The 23,608-nt window shown below is 45.5% G+C and overlaps 1 long non-coding RNA gene across 3 annotated transcripts in view; it reads right to left on the reverse strand.

The window, feature by feature from the left end:
- The window catches only part of LOC310848414, a 38,584-nt gene extending 19,658 nt beyond the window's left edge, over positions 1 to 18,926 (reverse strand). Inside the window, exons 1-4 of one of the 3 annotated variants that reach the window (XR_014566333.1) lie at positions 18,646 to 18,916; positions 18,452 to 18,553; positions 15,660 to 15,870; positions 15,229 to 15,272 (exon numbers count right to left, since the gene is read on the reverse strand). This is a non-coding gene — a long non-coding RNA (uncharacterized lncRNA). Of the gene's footprint in view, positions 1 to 15,228; positions 15,273 to 15,659; positions 15,871 to 18,451; positions 18,554 to 18,645 lie in introns of those variants that run through there. The other 2 variants (XR_014566331.1, XR_014566332.1) reach the window with 2 other exon arrangements.
- Between the last annotated feature and the right edge of the window lie 4,682 nt (positions 18,927 to 23,608).

Genomic DNA, 23,608 nt, shown 5'->3' on the forward strand with positions numbered 1-23,608 from the left:
AAACTTGTCCTGGAAGGCTGATTATACATCGCTAAGCCTTGTGATACTATCAAATAGAAATTGCACGATTGGTATCATTGGGTTAAAATCATGGTGAGTAGCAAAAATTCTAGATAGGTAGTGAATGTGTGTGTGTGTGTGTGTTTGTGGAGGAAGAGAGAGAGAGAGAGAGAGAGAGAGAGAGAGAGAGAGAGAGAAATCAGGTCCTTCTAATTCACACATCCTAAACAAAATGTGAACCAAAACACACTGGTCCTTCAAAATTCACATGCCTTCAGGTTTTGAAAACTAACTGCACAAAAATGTGTACATTAGGAGCAAAAAACCATAGTATTTATATATAATAGAAAATGCATTTTATTAGTGGGAATTGTTTGCATGTGTGTATTTGTGTGTGTGTGTGTGTGTGTGTGTGTGTGTGTGTGTGTGTTTGAGAGAGAGAATGAGAATGGTCTGAGAAACAGCACCTCTGTGTTTCATAAGATTAAGGAGATTACTTCTAAAGTGGAAGTGAGCACTAATTAAAATCTTGAGCAACCCCCCAGCCATTCAAAGGGGCTGTAAGTTTAGCTATTCTCTGCTGGAGAGAAACATCAACAAGCTTACTGCCCACTTCACCATTTATCAGCCACATATCATAGGCAATTGCTGATACCATGTGGCGAATGGGCACAGCTAAGGAAGGGAAGATCTGTTGATTTCAGTTTTTTGCAATTTCTCATTTTTTCATTTTATAAAATTCGAACATATTAAGCTTTATAAACAAGAGCAGTAACACATTACAGGTAAGTTACAATAGAATTATTGCAAGGCCTTGAGCACAGTGTAAAGTCATTACCAGGACTCATTTTTCCAATCTTAAATTCAGTTTTCCACATTTCCACATCAATTTGTATTTCCTAAAAAAATAGCCCTCCTTAAAATTCAGCAGCATTTTAATGTGAATTTTTCCTAATAGACGCATTTCTGCAAAGCGGTTTTTCTTAATATAGTGCTTTTTGCCTTTAAATACAAGCTGATATGCCTTTAAATATCTCCATTTTGCACTTGAGAGTGAACATTCTGTGACAGTAACCTTTATCTTTATTGTGCTAAAGAAACATAGTCTCATCAGTCATCATATTGTGACAGCCATAAAGGCTTCACAGGACATTTTATTAGTTTGTTAGATAAACTTAATTTTTTCAAAAAAAAAAAAGAGAGAGAGAGAGAGAGAAGAAACCTCTCAAATGAATTGCAACCAGCTTTCAGAATAACAAATACATTGTTTACAGTGAAATTAACTCCATCTGACATCCACAGCCACCATATGTAAAACACCCACTATTTGTCCTATCCCTTTGAAAATCATTTTATTGGAATGTATCAGTTAAACTAAAACACATGACCTCCCTTCTTGTGCCATGAAAGAAACCACTGAAGAGAAATTATTTTTCTTTTTTTAAAAAAAAAAATCTCCATTCATACAGGACCTCTGGGAAAGGATTTTTATCAGTGACTCTCTAATGGCAAGTGTATCACATGCATCCTGCTCCATTAGCTGCCTGGCTCGGGAAGAGTTTGGTCAACATTCAGGAATTTACTTGATGAAAGGCTGGCCTATGAAAGTGCCACCGGCTTTGAGAGCTGCGGGAGTCGCGCTTCCTAACTTCCTGCATCGGCATCACAAATGACGCAGTGCCATGCGCTCATGTGATGGAACACACATTGCAAACTTGGATTGTTGTTACATCCAGGAAAAGATACTATCTGTAGCGAAACTTAGGTGAAGCCTAGCCTAGCCTATCTGTATCTATATCTATCTCTATATCTCTCTATCTATCTCTATCTCTATCTCTATCTCTATCTCTATCTCTATCTCTATCTCTATCTCTATCTCTATCTCTATCATCTCTATCTCTATCATCTCTATATCTCTATCTCTATCATCTCTATCTATCTCTATCTATCTCTATCTCTATCTCTATCTCTATCTCTATCTCTCTATCTCTATCTATCTATCTATCTATCTATCTATCATCTATCTGTCTGTCTATCATCTATCTATCTATCTATATCTATCAATAATAATAATAATAATAATAATAATAATAATAATAATAATAATTATACCCCACCTATCTGGCTGGGTTTCTCCAGCCACTCTGGACTGGAGAACTTCCAACAAAATATTAAAATACAACAAAATATTAAAATACAATAACCTATTAAACATTAAAAGCTTCCCTAAACAGGGCTGCCTTCAGATGTCTTCTAAAAGTCTGGTAGTTGTTGTTCTCTTTGACATCTGGTGGGCGGGGGTTCCACAGGGCAGGTGCCACTACCAAGAAGGCCCTATGCCTGGTTCCTTGTAACTTTGCTTCTCGCAGCGGGGGAACCACCAGAAGGCCCTCGGCACTGGACCTCAGTGTCCAGGCAGAACGATGGGGTTGGAGACACTCCTTCAGATACACTGGACCGAGGCCGTTTAGGGCTTTAAAGGTCAGCACCAACACTTTGAATTGTGCTCAGAAACATACTGGGAGCCAGTGTAGGTCTTTCAAGACCAGTGTTATATCTATCTATCTTAATACAATTACAATCTTATACACGTTTACCTTAGAGTAAGACTCAGCGAACACAATGAGATTTACTTCTGAGTAAACGTGCACTAGGTTGTGCTTTGAAACTCTGAAGAGAAGGATATCACATCAGCACTAGGGAAGATAAGCTGAGCATCTAGAGAAACAGGGCAACTGAGCAGCAGCGACCCAAGTAAACAGCTTTATAGGACCAATTGGGATCCTACTGGCCACTTCTATCACCTGACTGCTGTTGACCTGGCATGTACAATAGCATCTTCTCCTTATCAACAATGATGGTGTGGCATTGAACAACAACAGGGAACATCCACCACATTGGCTCATCAACAGTGTTAAAGTAAGATCCAACTGCATGTCTGGTCGTAGAATGGGAGAGAGAGAGCACAATCATATCCTTTGCTTCAGGCAGCAAAATGTCTTGGGTTGGCTCTGATCCATGAAAACCAACCACTTCTTGTAAGCTCTCATTTCAGTCTTGGATGTGACTCCCTAATTCAAATTGCAAAACAGAGTTGGACCGGCCCTTCTGCCTTAAGGCCGAATAATCTTGTACTTATCGCTCCTTGGTACCATTCTGAATTCAAGGGCAAGGTGGCTCACTTTGTGATCCAGTTCACCAGTCAAGTATGGCACCATGCCAAGGGATTGATCCAACTTTCTGGTTTTGCTGCTCATTGGGTTGACTGGGATGTTTATGGAGTCATGAAGTCAGGGAAGCTCCCATTAGACAGCAGTGCTGCCACCAAGCCAGAGCTCCTCTAACCTAACATACATATACCCAAAAGACTGTCATATGAAAACAAAGAGTGGTTTAGGGCAGAGAAGCAGAGGACAAGAGCAGAATGAATCAGAAAATTTAATTTCCCTCACTTCCAGTCCACCAAACTCTAAATCCAAATGCACAACTATATGTCTGGGTCATCTTCAGATCTGATTACTGCTAAGAGCCACAACACAGAAGTCAATCTATGAGGAAAAGGATACTAAAGATATCTACCATATTATACAAGAGAATGTTCCCATCCAAGTGAAGTAGAAGCCTCTGTAACATGTGCTTAAGACATCTCATGAATAGCTTATGACATTATATTAATAATATTAAATTTAACACTAGAATAAAACAACAGACAGGGAAGAATTCCAGCTAAGTAATTCTCCAGGCTCCAAGAGCTGAGGTTTATTTCTTTTTTAATTGTGTTTTTGTTTTCCAAACTGATTACCTACTTAATTCCTAAAAATAATTACACTTACTGTCTTTGATCTGTAGTAAATGGCTAAATAATACCTCCCTGCAGGCAGAGAAGGTGCCAGCTTCTTCCAGAGGAATTGTGGTTAGACCCGGGTTCCTTTCTTAGCATTCACACCAATTACACTGCTGTCTGTAGTGTCTGTGATCTTCGTGTGTGTGAGAGGGTGATACAAATTTTGCAAGAGGAAAAATAATATTCAATCACTATAGCTTTCTGGAGCTCTCCATAGTAAAATAACTTTTTCTGGTGTGGTTTTGAGCCCATCCATTCAGGACACTTTTCCAGTTGTGCTTAACCAACTGATTGATCAACTTAAGACATAGCTATGAAGTTTGTTTGCCCATATAAAATGTATATAGTGGTACCTCAGGTTACAGACGCTTCAGGTTACAGACTCCTCTAACCCAGAAATAGTACCTCAGGTTAAGAACTTTGCTTCAGGATGAGAACAGAAATCATGCTCGTGCGCGGCGGCAGCGGGAGGCCCCATTAGCTAAAGTGGTGCTTCAGGTTAAGAACAGTTTCAGGTTAAGAACGGACATCCGGAACGAATTAATTACTTAACCTGAGGTACCACTGTACAGTTTAAAGTGTTGGTTGTATTGGGGTAAGATTGCTCAGAATTCTCTGTTAGATTTTTCTACCTCTGGTCACTGAGCTACAGATCCCAGAGATCCCTGAGAAGAAATAATAATAATAATAATAATAATAATAATAATAATAATAATAATAATAACAATAATAATAATAATAATAATCTGGAACAATTATGAAACCAGTTGGGATTTGTGGAACAGATGTACCCTCAGTGATTGGAGAAGGAAGACTCAGTACTGCCAGAAGTAGCTGGGATGTCATCAACATAACCCAAGTTATTTTGCAGTGAGCAAAACCTCAGGTTAAAAACCACAGAATTACCCTCACAGGGCCTGGCTGTACAAGAGCACAACCATGGGCTTAGATCTCACTAGGGCAGGAGTGGGGCGCCTGCTGCCTTCCCCATATTAGTGAACTACAATTTCCATAATCCACGACCACCAGCTAGGGCTGAAAGGAGCTGGAGTCCAACATGTAGAGGACCACAGGTTCTCCTACTCCTGCAGCAAGGCAAACTAGTGCTGAGCCCTCTTGGTTTGAGGTTGAGTGTCCCAACTACTGGTGGCACCATTCACCAGCCTGTTTAGTGAAACACACCATTCTCCAAGCAATGTCTATTGGATTCCCTGTTCAGAGGTGGCCTCAGGGCAGCACAGCCAGTTTTCCCCCACAGGTGCAGGGGCCAAGACAGGGGCCTTCCTGCCTCCTTCCCAAAGCTCCTTAAGCACTGGGCTTTGGGAAGGAGGTGTGAGGGCTCTGACAGGATCCTAGAGGACCAAAGCCTGGCACCTCCATTACCCAGCTTTAGGAAGGCACCATGAGGCCTGTGCAGGCCTGTCAAAGTTTGGCCTTGCACAGGGTGCCATATTAGCAAGGTCCGCCCTGTCTTATTACTACTCCATGGGGTGTCATCCCCTCCAAATTGGGGAAGCAGGGACACAGACGAAAAAGGAGAAGGAGGGGAAGGTGTGCTGGTTAATGAATCATAAAACATGATGTTTTATTGATGTGAAAAGAAGAAGATGCACTTTTTTTCTTAGTAAGGCCTCCAGAAATCCAGAATCAATGGTTTGGAACTTTTGTTTGAATTGAGCCTTGAGAAGGCGCCGTTGTGATTTGCATGCTAGTAAACACCTTACAATTTTTCCCCCTGTTAACAGAATGGATTTAACTGCTAATTAAAACTAGTCTGTAAGCACTATGGAAAATTAATTAAACCATTTAGCAGAGAGATGCAAATGAGGCTCAGCTGCTGCTTGGACATTAGTGCAGGAAGAGTCACACTCCTGTTCATTAGCAAGTCCTGTCATTTTCCAATAGTGCATGGTATGGATCAGTAACTGGCAGCCCCTGGGCCAAATCCGGGCCTGTGCTGCCTGCTTCCCCACCCCCCACCCCAACCAACACGTCTCAGTTCCAACCCAAAGTGAAATAAAGATGTGGAGGACTTTTGAAGTTTAAACAGTGGTTGTGATATGAGATTGCTTCAAAGCATCCTTATTCCCTACTCAAGGAGGTCCTATAATAATGATGATGATGATGATGATGATGATGATGGATGTACAGTAGATGGGAAGCCTAAGGAAGGCTCTGTGTGGTAAAAAAAAAGTAAGGGGGAGTAGAAAATTTGCACATCTCCCACATGGTAGGCTGGTAGCAGGAAAGATACTCAAGTTCAGCCTTTGAACATAGCACCAAAGCATAAAAAGTAGGGAACTTCAGCTGGTTCACAAAGGAGATGCCAGCTTATTGGTGGGTGAGAGTTCATGGAAGTGCTTTGCTCATTTCCAGGTGCTGATTTTGACAAGTGTTGGCCAACCCTAGCAATGCTTGAGGAATTATTTCTGAATTCTCATTCAAAAGGAGATATAAGCATCTGCTCCCGAGGGTCCCCCAACTCTTTGGAGCAGATCTTGAAGGTGTGTAAAGGGGTTGTAGGCGATAGGAGAAGAGAAGTATGGTCTGTGGAAGTCTCCTGCATGAGTGGAACAATCCACACTTTAAAAAAAATAAATGAGAAGCAGGTTAAGGCACCTAGCCTTAATTTCTGCACCATGTAAGCAGCAAACATGTTTGATGGTCTCACATATTGTAGTCACTTCCAACGTAACCTCATTGCACCCGCATTTTCCTTTGGTTTTTTTTAGCCCCCTTCTTCCCCACAAATGGTGGCCTTTGAATTGCATCTCTCCCTTTTCAGGTTCTCCACAAGGAACCCACATAGACGACATGGTGTTACTTTGGGGCATGTGATAACAATCTATTCTGATAAAAAAATTTGCAGTGTTGCAATGGGAATATTTATAAACTGCAGGAGTTCCCCCAATTTTCAGTCTTCACTAAGACAAAGAGGAGACATGAGAACAATTTGAAGCCTCACCCACATGCTGTGTGTTTCATTAAACCACTTTATTGCCAAAATATGTTTTAAGAAACCTCAGGTTAACGATAGGCCCAGGCTTGTCTATTTCCCATAAAATAGCACTTTGCTAGATAGGATCATGCATGGAGTGGCATAATGTATGGAATTATACTACTCATTGCATTACAGCAGGAGTACAGTCACGGAAGGGCAGAATGTATACTTATTTCTCTAGCCAGTCTTTCCCTTTTCCAAATTATACTCCAGGCAGCTTTTCCCCTCACAGGATACTCCATAGAGGTTCGTGCACCTCTCTCTCTTTCAAGCCAAGAGAAGCAACCTCTCCCCACAATGAGGCATATACCAACTCCCTGGACTCACCCAATCAACATTTTTCAACTAGCTTTAATTTTTTAAAAATAATTTTTATTTGATTTTACAAACAAAATTATGACAAACCAAATGCATATCCATAGATTCCTCTGAATCTCACGACTTCCCCCCACCCCCTCCGTGGGTCTTATTCTCCACATTTATAACTGCATATTATTCCATAATCTATATTATCCATGGTATTTGTTACATTACAAGTGAGAGTAAAACCTTGCTAATGTTCCCATCTGCATGCAGTGGTCTCCTAAATAACTTATAAATTTTCCCATTATTTTTAAAAAGTTTTTGTGTTCTTGGTTCCCGAGTTTTCCAGTCAGCTTTGCCATTTCTGCACAGTCCATCAGCTTAACCTTTCATTCCTCTCTGGTAGGGACTTTATCTTCTTTCCATCTCTTTTTCAAGTAACTTTAAGATTCAAACTGGCTAAGGGTTGAGAAAGCAAGCAGCAGTCCACACTCATCAAAGCACTTCATCTACTGTACATCCTCAACCCTCAATAACTAAGACTCACTCCAAACAACATGGCCAGATGGAGCTCTGGATGCCTCAGCTGAAACTGAGCCAACTGTGACATCAAACTCAGAGTGAAAGCAAGTGACTTTATCCTCCAAAGGCAAATTTTTCACAGTGGGCCTCAGAGGGTCCTGGCTGCAGGGGCGCCAACTTATAAAAAATATTGGGGGGGCCCATACCGGGGTCCTGCCCCGGGAAGTTTTCTAAATTTTAGATGAAAATTAAAGGTAAAGGTACCCCTGCCCGTACGGGCCAGTCTTGACAGACTCTGGGGTTGTGCGCCCATCTCACTTAAGAGGCCAGGGGCCAGCGCTGTCCGGAGACACTTCCGGGTCACGTGGCCAGCGTGACATCACTGCTCTGGCGAGCCAGAGCCGCACACGGAAACGCCGTTTACCTTCCCGCTGGTAAGCGGTCCCTATTTATCTATTTGCACCCGGAGGTGCTTTCGAACTGCTAGGTTGGCAGGCGCTGGGACCGAGCAGCGGGAGCGCACCCCGCCGCAGGGATTCGAACCGCCGACCTTTTGATCGACAAGTCCTAGGCGCTGAGGCTTTAACCCACAGCGCCACCTGCGTCCCAGATGAAAATTAGTGAGTTTTAAAGTTTTTTAAAAGTATTTTAGAGTCATATGATCAACATTAGAACCCCGAAAACTCGACTCTCTATAACTCCACACTCCGGGAAACTCGACAAGCCTGAAACACTTTTTGGCTTTGAAAAAAGAAACAAAACATAAACACGCACGGTATTTTCGTAAAAAGCTAATTTAATTTACAGTAACAATTATGCTTATAGACTATAACAGAGCAGTGAATATATAGCTCTGAAAAGACTGAAATGATATTTAAATAAATCCTAAACTATCATTAAAAGAATAAAACATAAAATATTGCTGTCGCACAGTAATAGCACTTTGATTAATAAGTGAAATAGCTAATTTAAGCTTACTTTGAATAAGGCTGAGGCTTCATTAAATAAAAATAATATCTCAAAGTTAATGCTTTAATACAGTTAATAAAGTTAATACAGTATGCCTAATACTGTATGTAAATACAGTAATACTGTATGTAAATAACGGGCTTTAATTGGGTCTTACACCCTAAAAATATTTAAGTATTTGAAAATAACTAATACAGTACTATAGTAATATAGAAATACAGTACTAAACTAGTACTAATATTTCGAAACTGAAAATTTAACATTCTGTATGTATTTAATTCTCTATTTTATAAAGATTTTTAATGTCTGACAGTGAGTTTGGAGTAGCCCAATGCAAAAATCCTGAGGATCCATGTGGATCCATGCTTTGTAAGCACGTTTTTGCACCACTGTGACCCTAGGCAACAGTGGGTGCGTGATTTTTTTGGTGCAAGATGTAACCATGGACATGCTATGTGATCTGATGATGAATTTGGGGTGACCCAATGCAAAGATCCTGAGGATCCATGTGGATCCGTGCTTTGTAACCATGTTTTTGCACCACTGTGACCCTAGGCAACAGTGGGTGCGTGATTTTTTTGGTGCAAGATGTAGCCATGGACATGCTATGTGATCTGATGGTGAGTTTGGGGTGACCCAATGCAAAAATCCTGAGGATCCATGTGGATCCGTGCTTTGTGAAATATACTCAGAGTCGCAAAGTGATTTCATGCTCTTTATTCAGCTCATAGTGGTGAGGAAGAATGAATGAATGTCCCCTCAAAGTATCTGCTTTATATACATTATTTACACAATGGGCTGCACATGATTGGCTAATTCTGGAATTCTACTGTAAGCCAATCAGGTTGTGGATTCACTTATATCTGGAGCATGATTGGGTGGTTCCTGCCAACCAATCATATTGCTGCATTGTTCTAGGACCAATCAGACTGCTGCATTCTGAATCCTATTGTTCTAGGACCAATCAGACTGCTGCAATTTGGATCCTATTGTTCTAGGACCAATCAGACTGCTGCAGTTTGGATCCTATTCAACTCAGTACATAACACCCCTCCCCTCTAAGTTCCAGTCCTGCCCGGGAGGTCGCATTCATAGTCCTCGAGGTACGCCGGCGACCTACGTGTGCGTTGTGGCCTGGGGTGTTCCCTGGTCCGGGGTTCAGGTTCTGGGTCGTGTTCCAAGGATGCTGGCTGTGATGGGCCTGTTTGGTCTGGCGCAACCGGCTCGCTCAGTCGTGGTTCTGGCTCCGGTGTCCTTTCGGCCTCGCAGGTCCTCTCTGTATTTACTGATTCTGCCTCTCCTGCTGCTCCCTCCTGCTCTATGGGCCTCACTGCCCCGCTGTTCCCTTGGGACTCCTCTGACCTTTCCTCCTCCTGGTTTTCTCCCGGGAATCGTCACCGTATCTGGTCGCAGTGGCGGCGCCAGCATTGCCCCCCATCCGTTAGCACCTCGTATGACACGGGGCCAGTGACCCTGGTGACTGTGGCAGGTACCCATGCTGGGCCTGCCCCAAAATTCTTTGCGTATACTGGGTCCTGGGCCTTGAAGGTCCGGGGGTTCCTGCCTTCCCCCACCACTACCTCATCCTGAGCTCTATCGGGGTGAAGGCGGTCCAATCTGATTGCAAGGAGCCGACCCATTAGTAGTTCAGCGGGGCTCCGGCCAGTTGTTGAGCTGGGGGTGCTGTGCTGTGCTAGGAGGAATGTGGCAAGGCGGTACTCCCAATCCCCTTGCGTCATGCGGCGAAGGGTGTCCTTGGTGGTCCGCACCATGCGTTCTGCTTGGCCATTGGTGGCAGGGTGGAATGGCGCCGAACGGATGTGGCGGATGGCGTTCTGCGCTGTGAAGGTTTGGAATTCTCCTGACGTAAATGCAGTCCCATTGTCTGAGATGAGAGTGTCAGGGAGCCCGTGGGTTGCAAAGAGCCTGCGTAGTACCTGGATGGCTGCGGATGTAGAAGTGGACGGTACCAGTGCAACTTCCAGCCATTTGGTGTAGGAGTCCACCACTATGAAGAATGTTTTCCCCTGAAAGGGGCCAGCGAAGTCCACATGCAGGCGTGACCATGGTGCTCGGGCGGACTCCCAGGACTGGACTGGGGCCCTTGGGGGATCTGGGCGGGATTCTTGGCAGGCCTGGCAGTGTTTGACCCAGGCCTCTATCTCTCCGTCGATCCCTGGCCACCACACATAACTCCTGGCCAGGGCCTTCATTCTTACTACCCCTGGGTGTGTCTCATGTAGGGCTGTGAGGACCCTTTTGCGGAGGGGCTGGGGAACAACAACCCTGCTTCCCCATAACAGGTACCCCTTGTGGGCCGACAGTTCATGTTTGCAGGTTGTGTAGCCAGCGAATTCTGGCCCAGGGCTGCTGCTGGGCCATCCCCTCCACACCCAGTCCAGGACCCGGGAGATGACCCTATCTTTCTTGGAATGGTGTGCAACTTCTTGTGCCTGAATGGGGCGGTCAGGAAGCAGCTCCAGGCTCATAACCTCTTGTGCAGGTGCTGGGTCGGGGCCTGTTTCTGGTAGTGGTAGCCTGCTGAGGGCGTCCGCATGGCCCATCGCCTTCCCCGGGTGGTGAATCAGTGCATACTGGTAGCTGGCAAGGAAAATTGACCACCTGAGGACACGAGGAGACAGCACTTGGGGGGTCTGCTTTTCGGGAGCAAACAAGCCAAGCAACGGCTTGTGGTCAGTCACCACGGTGAAGGACCGCCCGTACAAGAAATCATGGAATTTTTTTACTCCCTTCACGATTGCAAGCCCCTCCTTGTCTATTTGCGAGTAGTTCCGCTCGGTTGCGTTGAGTGTCTGGGAAAAGTATGCTACCGGTACCTCTCTCCCATCCGGGAGTTGGTGTCCCAGAACAGCGCCGATGCCATAGGGCGAGGCGTCACATGCTAGCACCACCGGCAGCCTCTCGTCGAAGTGTGCCAAGACCGAGTTTGAGACAAGCAGGTCCTTGACTGCCTGGAATGCGGCCTCCTGGCGCTGGCCCCACACCCAAGGGGCCCGCTTGTCCAGGAGTCTGTGTAGGGGCTCCGCTACCGCCGCTTTGTGGGGAAGGAAGGAATGGTAAAAGTTCAATAGTCCCAAGAAGGCCTGAAGTTCAGTCTTGCTCTTGGATGCTGGGGCATCACAAATGGCCCGTACCTTGTCCCCAGTTGGGTGGACCCCTTCTGCGTCCACCATAAATCCCAGAAGGTCCACCTGAGGCACTCCTAGTAGACATTTTTCCCGCTTCACCTTGAGACCCGCCATCTGGAAACGGTGCAGAACAGTGCGGAGGCGGTCCTCAAACTCCTCTGGTGTGGGCCCGGCAATCAACACATCATCGAAGAAGGGGGTGACACCAGGAATCCCTTTAAGGAGCGAGTCCATTAGATTCTGGAATATGCCTGGTGCCACACTGACACCGAATTGCAGCCGCTTTACCCTGAACGCTCCTCTGTGCGTCACAATTGTCTGTGCCTCTGCTGTGGCCTCATCTACTGGAAGCTGTTGATATGCTTGGGCCAAGTCCAGCTTGCCAAAAATTTTCAACCCAGCCAGGGTGGCAAGGACATGGCTGACCACTGGCACTGGGTATGCATGGGCCGTGAGGGCCTTGTTTATGGTACATTTGTAGTCTGCGCAGATGCGGACTGAACCATTAGGCTTGACGGGTGTGACGATTGGGGTTTCCCAGGGGGCATTAGGCACCGGCTCCAGCACTCCTTGCTCCACAAGCCGGTCCAATTCCTCGTCTATACGGGGTTTCAGGGCGAACAGGACCCGGCGGGCCTTTAGCCTGACCGGTCGTACTGCAGGGTCAAGCTGTAGAGCAATGGGGGGGCCCGTATACTGTCCCAATTTCCCATCGAAAACCTCTGGAAATTCCTTCCATATGGCATCCACGTCCACTTGTAAGGTAGTGTGGTTCACCCTGGTGATGGCTAGCCCCAGTGGTCCAAACCATGCCAATCCCAGTAAGCTAATGTAGGGGCCCTTGACCACAAGCAAGTCCAGTTGCCGCGTCCGCCCTCGGTATTGCACCCTGAAGGTCCCCACCCCCATTGTGGGGACCTTACGTTTCAGGAAGTCCCGGAGGGTGAATGGGGCCGGCCTGAGTTTGGGACCCCCAGTAGGACACAGTTTCCTTAAGGTCCTTGCCGAGATTATGGATAGATTTGAACCCGTGTCAAGCTCCATGCGGCATGGGGCCCCCTCTATCTGTACCTCTACATAAATTTTCTCTATGTTGGGGTAGGGCAACTGGTATACCTGGACGTCCGTGAGCTCCGTCGAGTTGCCTTGGTGCGTTGGGCCCCGGGACCTGGGGCTCTTGGATTGGTCATCTGATGCCTGGCGTCGGGTGGGCCGAGCCCGACACACCCGGGCGATGTGTCCCAATTTTCTGCACTGCCTGCACTCTACGTTGCGGAAACGGCAGGTCCTCCTCTTGTGACTTTCCCCGCAGCTTGCACAGTTCCCTCCTTCTCGTCGAGGCAGCTGTGGTATGTGGGCTGCTTGAGTGTGCTGCTGTACTCGGTGCACTTCCTCCCTGTCAGATCCTGAGTCGTCGGTGAGGTCTTCATGGTGAACCCTCGGATGGCAGGCTCGGCCGTGCCTCTTGTGTCGACCTCTTGGCAGCTTCCGTTGCCAGGCCCTCCTCCAGAGCGACCTGGAACGTTAGGTCCTTTTTAGCGTAGAGGCGTCGTTGCAGCTTCTCATCCTTCAGGCCACCGACGAGGCAGTCCCGAAGCATGTTCTCCAGCTCTGAAAAGTTGCAGAACCGGGCGGCTTGGCGGAGAGAGGTCACAAACCCAGTTATGGTTTCCCCAGGGGCTTGCCGCTTTGCGTAGAAGGCATTTCGACGAGCCACCACTGAGGGCTGTGGCGAAAAGTGCCCCTTAAGCTGTTCCATTATTGTTTTGTATGGAACAGTAGCGACGTCTTCAGGCGCAAGGAGAGCCTGGGCGATTTCAAATGTCTCCTCTCCGCAGACGCTGAAGAATATCGCCCTCTTCTTGGCGTCTTCTTCATCGGTGACCCCTTTGGCTTCTAGGAGGAAGGTAAAATGGGAGGCGTACGCTTCCCAGTCTCCCGTTGCTGGGTTGAACGGCGAGAAGCTGCTGTCGGTTGCCATTCTGAGTTCCTTGTGTCCCGGAGCTGAAGCCTGGATACACGGTGCGAGGCAGCGGTGCGGCAGGTGGCGGTGCTGCGGTGCTGTGTGTGGCAGTCAGCTCAGCGGGATCCCACCTTCGTCGCCAGTGAAATATACTCAGAGTCGCAAAGTGATTTCATGCTCTTTATTCAGCTCATAGTGGTGAGGAGGAATGAATGAATGTCCCCTCAAAGTATCTGCTTTATATACATTATTTACACAATGGGCTGCACATGATTGGCTAATTCTGGAATTCTACTGTAAGCTAATCAGGTTGTGGATTCACTTATATCTGGAGCATGATTGGGTGGTTCCTGCCAACCAATCATATTGCTGCATTGTTCTAGGACCAATCAGACTGCTGCATTCTGAATCCTATTGCTCTAGGACCAATCAGACTGCTGCAATTTGGATCCTATTGTTCTAGGACCAATCAGACTGCTGCAGTTTGGATCCTATTCAACTCAGTACATAACACTTTGTAACAACGTTTTTGCACCATTGTGGCCCCAGGCCACAGTGGGTGCGTGATTTTTTTGGTGCAGGCTGTAGCCATGGACATGCTATGTTATCTGATGGTGAATTTGGGGTGACCCAGTGCAAAGATCCTGTGGATCCATGCTTTGTAACCACGTTTTTGCACCATTGCAGCCCCAGGCAACAGTGGGTGCGTGATTTTTTTGGTACAGACTGTAGCCATGGACATGTAATGTGATCTGATGGTGAATTTGGGGTGACCCAATGCAAAAATCCTGAGGATCCATGGGGATCCGTGCTTTGTCACCACGTTTTAAATGGGGAGGGAAGGAAAAACACAGAAGGGACAAGAAGCACAAGAGGGGTGTGCGGAGAAGCAGCTGGCTAAGAATGCAGGGGAGGAGTTTAACAGGGTGGGGGGAGGAAAGGAAGGCAAAAGTCCCCCCCAAGCCAGCCCCCCCCTCTCTCTCCCACCTGCGAGTCCCTAGAGCACGGAGAGGAGGAGGTGGTGGGCTGGAGCCTGCACGCAGTGTGACTAGGAAAGAATTAGAAGGAAGGACTCGATCCTTTCCTTAACCCTCTGCTTGCCAGGAGGGCAGGGGATTCCCTGTCCTTTGTTGAGTTTGAGCAAACGCAGCAACAGAAGCGGGTGGGCAGTAAGACCCTGAGGCAGAATGCAGGAAAGCAGCAGCTTCCGCCTTCCCTCCGCCCGCCCGATCTTATTTTTGCCTGATTTTTGCCTATTTTTGCCCCTGCGCTCCGGCGAGTCAGCTCCAGGGACCACACATTCGCTCAATAACACGCACAGACATTTCCCCTTACTTTTTAGGAGAAAAAATCTGTGTGTTATAGAGCGAAATTTACGGTAATAATTTTCTTAAATTATTGGGGGGGGCAGAGCCCCCCCAAATGAATTTTTGAGGGGGCTCGGGCCCCCTCAGGCCCCATGGAGTCGGCGCCTATGCCTGGCTGTGACCCTTGACCACTCTGAAGAGCTCTTCTGGACAGCTACAAAAGTAGCAAAGACATAAGCTTACTTATGTATACCTGAAGGAGCGTCTCCACCTCCATCATTCATCCCGGACACTGAGGTCCAGCACTGAGGGCCTTCTCGCTGTTCCCTCGCTGCGAGAAGGCAGAGGGCCTTCTCAGTAGTGGTGCCTGCCCTGTGGAACGCCCTCCCAGCAGATGTCAAGGCAATAAACAACTATTTTACTTTTAAAAGACAACTGAAGGTGGCCCTGTTTAGGGAAGTTTTTAATGTCTGACGCTGTTTTGTTTTTAACATTCACTTGGCAGCCGCCCAAAGTGGCTGGGGTATAAATAATAAATTATTATTACCGGTATATTATTATTATCATTACTACCCCTGCCACGGGGTAGTGTATTTATTACCTTGTACCACTTGCACACTAGCTGGCTTCATTGTCAGTCGCTCCTGGGAACACAGAGGACCACATCAGTCTCCTCTGCACTGGAGAGCCATCTTGAAGCTATCACATCAGTGGTCCTTCCCATCTTACCATTCTGTAGTAAGACCAGGCACTTGATAGGAGCACTAGCCATGCCAACTGGAAAATCCCTCAGAGGAAGTCTGGACCTGGATCTAGACAAAGGAATGTTTCATTTTAAAGTATTGTAAATTTTAAAGTATTGTAAATTTAAACAGGGAAAACAGGTAGAGAAAAACGGGACTCCACATCGCCATTCGGTGGGTCACAATGCACATACACAGCATATAAATCACCTTTTCTTTATCAGTCGAGCTGAGCCCTGGGATACCTTGCTTTAATCTATTCTGCAACCATGGAATCCACTTTGGTTTATTTTGATTGTGTGTGTTCCTTTTTGTCCTGATGCCCCTCCTCTTTCCTTTTCTTTCCTTAAAAAAGCCCCATCTTTTCCATTTCAACATGGTTATAGCACTGCTAATGCAGCACATCTCAGGCCAGGATGTGACGTGACCTCCTTGCAGGTCATGACCCACTAGCTGGAGACAAATGATATAAATTTAGCATCTTGTCTAGCACTGCAAGAAATGAGTATTACCGAAGAAGAGAACTACTGAAGAAGGCAGGCATAATATGCTCCCTATCCCGGTGATATAGAACAGTCGAGTAGCAAAATTAGCAGGAATGGTCTTCTTGCTCAAATATTGCTGATGCTCACAAGAGAGATTCAGGTTGCAATTGGATCCATCTCTATAGCAGTCCAATATGCTGTTATAATTCCAGGGTTTTTTTACTGCAGAGAATGAATCGAAGTAGTTGCATGACAACAAAAGTTTGAATGTAAACCAGGCATTTGTAGATACCTTCATTCATTCCCTCCCCCCCCCCCCTCTCTCTGTGTGCATTGCTGCTGTTCAAAAAAGCACCAATTTCATGAATATAATTTGGACCTGCTCAGAGATTTGGCCTCATAAGAATGAGGCCCTCGGACCCTTGTGATACAGCATACCCTCCTTACATGTGTCCGATGAAAATAGGGATGTCCCATTCCATAATGATATTTTTGCTATTTATACCCCACACATCTTACTGAGTTGCCTCAGCCACTCTGTGCAGCTCCTAACATGTATAAAAACATAATAAAAGATTAAATATTAATAAAAAATGAATTCCCTATACAGGATTGTGTTCGGATGGCTCTGGGGTCAGATAACTCCATACCCTCTAACATTTCTCCAATGAAAAGTAGGACATTATGGGATCAAATCAGAAAGCGGAATGGCTTCCCTAAATCAGGGATGTCCCTGGAAAATAGGGACACTTGGAGGGTCTGATACAGGATGCGGGTATTCTTTGGTAACACTTTCAAGCATTATGTTAATAGTTTATCATTACAACCATAAACACAACATAATAAGCTCTAGAGGCCTGTAGCCGATTCTATGGCAGGTAAATGCTAATGCATACATCCCTTCTCTCCCATCTGCCAGCAACAGACACAATATATGCCCAGTCTCTCTTTCTCTCCCATCTTTTTCTAGCACACAATACCACACTGGTTCCCTTTGGACTGCAAATGTCTCAGGATGTGGTGATTCAATTATTCTAGGCTCAAAAACATACCAGCATGCATACATGTTTATGTGTCAGGATAATTTTTTTTTTTTTAGAAATGCATAGAAATATTTGCGGCTATATAAATATGGATTTAAATATGAATTTTCATTTGGATTTTTAACCCACAGATTAATGCAGAAAAATGCAGGTGCAGATTTCTCACTTTGTTGTGAGCCTCTAATACTGGGTGTCAGACCTTTAAGACCTTGAAGTGGACGGTACTCAGATCCAGAGGGGCAGAATACTGCACTTCAACCCCATCCAAGCTATGGGCTTCTTAAATTGTCTTGGATAAGGTGGCAGCTGAGCCTCCATTTTCCCCATCTGTGAAATGGAAATGATGGCACTAGTAAGTGCAAATTAAATTGCCAGAGCAAGCTAATTATGAAAATAAGGAGGAGATAATCCCAGATGAGGAAGAGATCATTAAAGAGGTTCATTCATTCAGAATGAACACATAGGAAAGTGACCCTGATCAGAAATCAGGGCCATTTTTCCTTCCCCAGTTGCTACCAAGTAGGAATTCCAGGTGCAAAAAAACCCCAGGGCATATCATTTCCAGAGCTCAGGTGCCCTAGGGAAACTTTGTTTCCCATGGTCTGGGAGCCTGGAAGGGAGGGTGACGAGTTCCGCCATTCCTGTTTACGATCCAAAACAGAGAATAAGTTTCAGGGTATACGGTGCTCATTTTTGGAGCAAAGCATAGCACAAGGCTGGACAATTTTGCAATCAAAACCAGGTAATTGCAGTGGCGTCACTAGTCTCTATCTGTGGGCACGTCTGTCTGTCACCTCTGTCTGTAACTAATCTCTTTCTGTTTGGTGTGCTTGTCTGTCACTTCACCACCTCTCCCATCTTCCATTGCCAGCTTCCCTCTCTAACACAGGCTGCTTTTTCACATCTCTCCGACGCTGTCACCCATCTTTCTCTCACGGCTTTCTCACCTGTGTCACTCAACTCCCTTACCCCTTCCCTGACGCACGTGCTTCTTGTCGACATTTCCCCCCGCCATGCGTGAAATGCAAGATAAGGAAGCAGAACGTTGGAATCCATAAATAAAGCCAAGGAAACACAAATAAAAAGAATTGCGTAATACCCGAGTACAAGATGTGCACATACCTGTGAAGAACATGATGTACATCTGCGTGTGGGATCAGATATATGTCTCTTTTTAAAGCTCAGGAGTGGCAGCCTCTTTTAAAGTTCAGTTCTACACAGATCCTGTAAAGCAAGAATTGTCTTAGACTCTCCTATACAAGTTTGCAAAGAACAGGTTAAAGCAGCACTGAAGACGAAGAGCAAAAACGCTTTACCTTTACGCCATGGCTTGTAACCAACCACAGAAATGGATAAACAGGATCCCATCGAATAGACTCGACATGAACCAAAGTAATTACAGAGTTGGTGCTCTCTTTGCTAAACACCGAGTAGTGAGTTTATGAAGCAATAAAATGATTGCACCTAGTTAGAACAGGGAAGACTCGTTGATTCCCTTCATATGGCATCAGGGACATGTGGTTTTGCGGCCGGCGTGCCTTTGCTTGACCCGAAGCCAACTTCAAGGAAGCCATCGGATGAGACTGCCAGTCACAACAATTGTTTCCAATGACTCAACAATTCCACAGCAGAATCTTTTCAAGCTGTTTGCAACATGGAAACAACAAAAAAGGAAAGGGAGAGGACCACATAGCTCAATAATGGAAGCCACTTAGTACAATGCTACTATCAACTACCATATAATTTGGGGGTTGCCTAATAATAATAATAATAATACCCAACCCACTTGACTGCTTTGCCCCAGCCACACTGGGCGGCTTCCAGCCTATACAAAAAACACAATAAAACATTAAACATTAAAAACCTCTCTATACAGGGCTGCCTTCAGATGTCTTCTAAAGATTATATAGTTACGTATCTCCTTGACATCTGATGGGAGGGCATTCCACAGAGTGGGAGCCACTACCGAGAAGGCCCTGTATAATAATCTCTGTGTGAATCTTGGTTTCGTATAGAGTTTCTCTATACAGTTCTTTTGTTCAGCATCCTAACATTCAACATACAGTAAAAAAAACTTCACATTCATACCATTGCCTTACAAAACATTGATTTGAATCATCCATTTTGCAAATAGTGAAAACTATAGATTTCCACCTGCAGCTGATCACACTCCCCCACCCCCAATAATAACATAACCCTTTCCAATCCCTGCTGCTCCCACCATGCTCTTGGGGACCCAGCATAATTCCCTTGACCTACTGGTGGGCTAAACAGCTGGACCAGGACAGAAAATGTAGAAATGCTAAAGGAATTTGATATTGGCAAGATCAGGATATAATATCATGAATAATGTGAAGAATATGATTAAATAAAATAAAAATAAATTGAAACAAAAAACTTGCAGATCAGAACCACAGTGGTACCTCGGGTTACAGACGCTTCAGGTTACAGACACTTCAGGTTACATATGCTTCAGGTTACAGACGCTTCAGGTTACAGACTCCGCTAACCCAGAAATAGTACCTCAAGTTAAGAACTTTGCTTCAGGATGAGAACAGAAATCGTGTGGCGGCGGCGCAGCAACAGCGGGAGGCCCCATTAGCTAAAGTGATGTCTCAGGTTAAGAACAGTTTCAGGTTAAGAACAGACCTCCAGAACGAATTAAGTTCTTAACCCGAGGTACCACTGTATGGGATTTTCCATTTCTCCAAATGTTGTGACGCAGTTCTCTGTAATCCAAATGTATCCTAATATGAATTTCAAGAGAAAGAGAAAATGTACATTTAAATATATATATTCAACTGTTATGGGTTTCCTATCAGATTTCTGTGAGTAGAACTATCAGTGTAGGCTTCCCTAATGACAGGGTAGCCAATGTAGTGCCCTGCAGATGCTCTTGGACTAAAACTCCCATCAGCCTAGTCAGTAGGGCCAGTGGTCAGGGATGATGGGAGTTGGAGTCCATCAGCATCTGAATGGTATCGGAATATCTGGCCAGTGTCTTAAGACTTGACAAGAGTGTTGATAGTCCTTGCTGTTTTGCTGATGGGGACTAAGAAAGCTAAATAAAAGTCAGAAAATATTACTCATTCAGAGTCTCATTAGTCAGGGGACAAGGGCAAGGTGTAAATAACAATATACTGCCATACACTGATAAACACTGTATGTGAAAATATCAGTTGACTGCAATGTGAGCCAGAGCAAGAGACTAAGTTTGGATTTGTTGGCAGCTGGCTAAACAACAGACAGCATGACAACTTGAGATTGCTCCATATTTATGCACTCAGTTCTGTAAGATTTTTTTTCATGCCACCACTCCTTTCTTAATAATTGTGCTGTACATCTTATCATCTGCCTTCAACAGTGCCTGGCAGTCTGTCTCTCTTTGTTATATCTCACCTGTAGATCAACATGCTTTTAACCTCACCATGTTTCCACCAGTACATATCCACCTCTTACAGATTATAGGCAATGGTCACCACCTTGCATGTTGGAGATTTATTTTTTTAAAAAAAGTGGTCTCCACTCTCATTGGCTTGTAGGCATTTTAGTCCTACTCCGAGTGGACCCAAAAAAATAATGAACAGTCTATTACTTTCAGTGGGTTGAGTCTCATGCTCTCCCATGTTATCATAAAGGTAAAGGTAAAGGGACCCCTGACCATTAGGTCCAGTCGTGCCCGACTCTGGGGTTGCGGCACTCATCTAGCTTTATTGGCTGAGGGAGGCGGCGTACAGCTTCCGGGTCATGTGGCCAGCATGACTAAGCCACTTCTAGCGAACCAGAGCAGCGCACAGAAACGCCATTTACCTTCCCGCTGGAGGGGTACCTATTTATCTACTTGCACTTTGACGTGCTTTCAAACTGCTAGGTTGGCAGGAGCAGGGAGCTCACCCCGTCGCGGGGATTCAAACCGCCGACCTTCTGATCGGCAAGTCCTGGGCTCTGTGGCTTAACCCACAGCACCACCCGCATCCCTCATGTTATCATACATGAGGGCAAATGTGTTTCTAATATCCATTTCTCACATTAAAGATTGTTACTTTAGGGAGGCAGGGAAAGTCAACGTTGTGGAAAGGCAGGTAGGCTGCAAATGTATTGGCAGGAGAACCAGATTGGTTCCGTCTGAGCTCTGAGCTCCGCCTCCCCTTCGCCCCTCCCCTTCCTGGTATACAACAGCACCCCACCTGCTGGGAAGCTGGCATAGCAGCTCTGCCCCACCAGGCAATCGGCTTTCGCCCGCCTCGCACCAGGGACTGCTATGTGTGAGCAAATGCATTTGGAATGGCAGTCTCAGCCATTTAAATGCGGCTTTCATTGCTGAGTTTCTGGCATCCAAATGGGATTTGTGTGAGTTCCATGTTGCTCAGAGTTTCCATTAGTAGTTAAAGATGCTCTACATGCCAGATTTCTTTTGCCTTGAGCCAGTTGCTGTATGGAACTGCAAAGAAGAAAAAATTGTTTGGAGTTTATGATTGCCGTAATGCCGTAAAACTTGAGCAAGGGCACATCTACCTGGCTTGGTCCACCCAAGGAGAATTTCTGTTGCTGATTCCATAGCTGAATGGTGTGTGCCGTCATTAAATTTCACCAGGGAATGTCTTCTATAACCACACACTGGCACACAAATGTCAGCTGTGGGTATTTTGCCACTGGTACTTCTGCAACTTAGCAATAATTCATATGAGCGCATACTGATGTGCTGGAAGTATTTTAAGTTAAAACACTTTGGTTGATGAATAATTATTTAAAAAGAAGAAGATATCAAATCCAGTGTGGCATCTACAAAATTGCACAGGTAAAAAAAAAAAAATCCCTCAATGTGTGCGCAACTACTTACTATAATAATAATAATTTATTATTTCTACCCCACCGATCTGGCTGGGTTTCCCCAGCCGCTCTGGGCGGCTTCCAACAGAAGGTTACATCAGTCGTTAAAAACTTCCCTAAACAGGGCTGCCTTCAGATGTCTTCTAAATGTCATATAGTTGTTTATTTCTTTGACATTTGCTGGGAGGGCATTCCATAGGGCGGGCACCAGTACCGAGGAGGCCCTATGCCTGGTTCCCTGTAAATTCACTTCTCGCAGTGAGAGAACCTCCAGAAGGCCCTCGCCGCTGGACCTCAGTGTCCAGGTTGGACAATGGGGGTGGAGCCGCTCCTTCAGGTATACAGCACCAACACTTTGAATTGTGCTCGGAAACGTACTGGGAGCCAATGCAGATCTCTCAGGACCGGTGTTATATGGTCTCGGCGACCACTCCCAGTCACTTACACAGTACCATGCCTCTTTTGTGTGGGTAGACTTTTAATTTAAATGAAAAATGGCAGCGATGCTGTAGGAATCAGAACAATTCACTTAACCAGAGTGCACTGGGGCAGATCTGGATCAGTCCAAGTCAGACTGTGCCCACCTGAAACAATATGGGGCCATCAAAATTGGGGGGGGGGCTGTCTGGTGGCAAGGAGAAGGGTGTGTGTCTCCTCTTACCTCCCTCCCGATTGCATGTTTAATTAGGGGTTTAAACCCTAATTAAACACTGTGCAAGGGCCCCAAATCAGTCAGCCCCATCTAAATACTGCTGTCATTCAAACAATTTTGCTGTGCTCGATTACTTTAGAGGACTGATGTGAACTAAAAGCTGTAACTGTACCGTCACTGAGACTTTTTATTATATGCAGTACCCCCTGTTATAGGAGTAGGTTTCTGTTACGTTTCCAAGGAAGGACACATTCGGCAGTCAGTTGATTATTTTTCTCCCGAGAAGGAGAGAAAAGTGCCTCTCGTTTGCTGCCATTCACTGAGTCCCCTGGAGACACGGTGTTATGGTCGGGCACACATCTCAGAAAGCTTCTTCAGCAGTATTGCAATGGCATTTGAATTCTTACAAAACTATGCAATTTGAAGAAAAGCCAAGCTGCTGGCAAAAGTAATAAGCCGGCACTCCACACCTGATTAAGCAGCATTGTTTCTTAGCCCAACAACAAACCAGGTTTTCCCTGTTGCTAGACATACTGCGCAGCACCAGGAGTGCAAAAAGCAGGTGTCCCCAGCATGGAAAAATGGATGTAGCTGTGCACATGTGTGCAATCATTCAACATGGTGGTCCTGATGGTGCCGTCACAGTTAAGTTCCAATGTATCAAATATAAGGTGACAACCTGCCAGCAGTCTACTCAACTTACAATTTAGTTTACAGTCATACCTCAGGTTACAGCTGCTTCAGGTTGCGTTTTTTCGGGTTGCAGACCGCCGAAAACCAGAAGTACCAGTATGGGT

This window comes from Podarcis gaigeae (assembly GCF_964106915.1).
Source record: "Podarcis gaigeae genome assembly, chromosome: 7".
In the NCBI taxonomy this organism is placed as follows: domain Eukaryota; kingdom Metazoa; phylum Chordata; class Lepidosauria; order Squamata; family Lacertidae; genus Podarcis; species Podarcis gaigeae.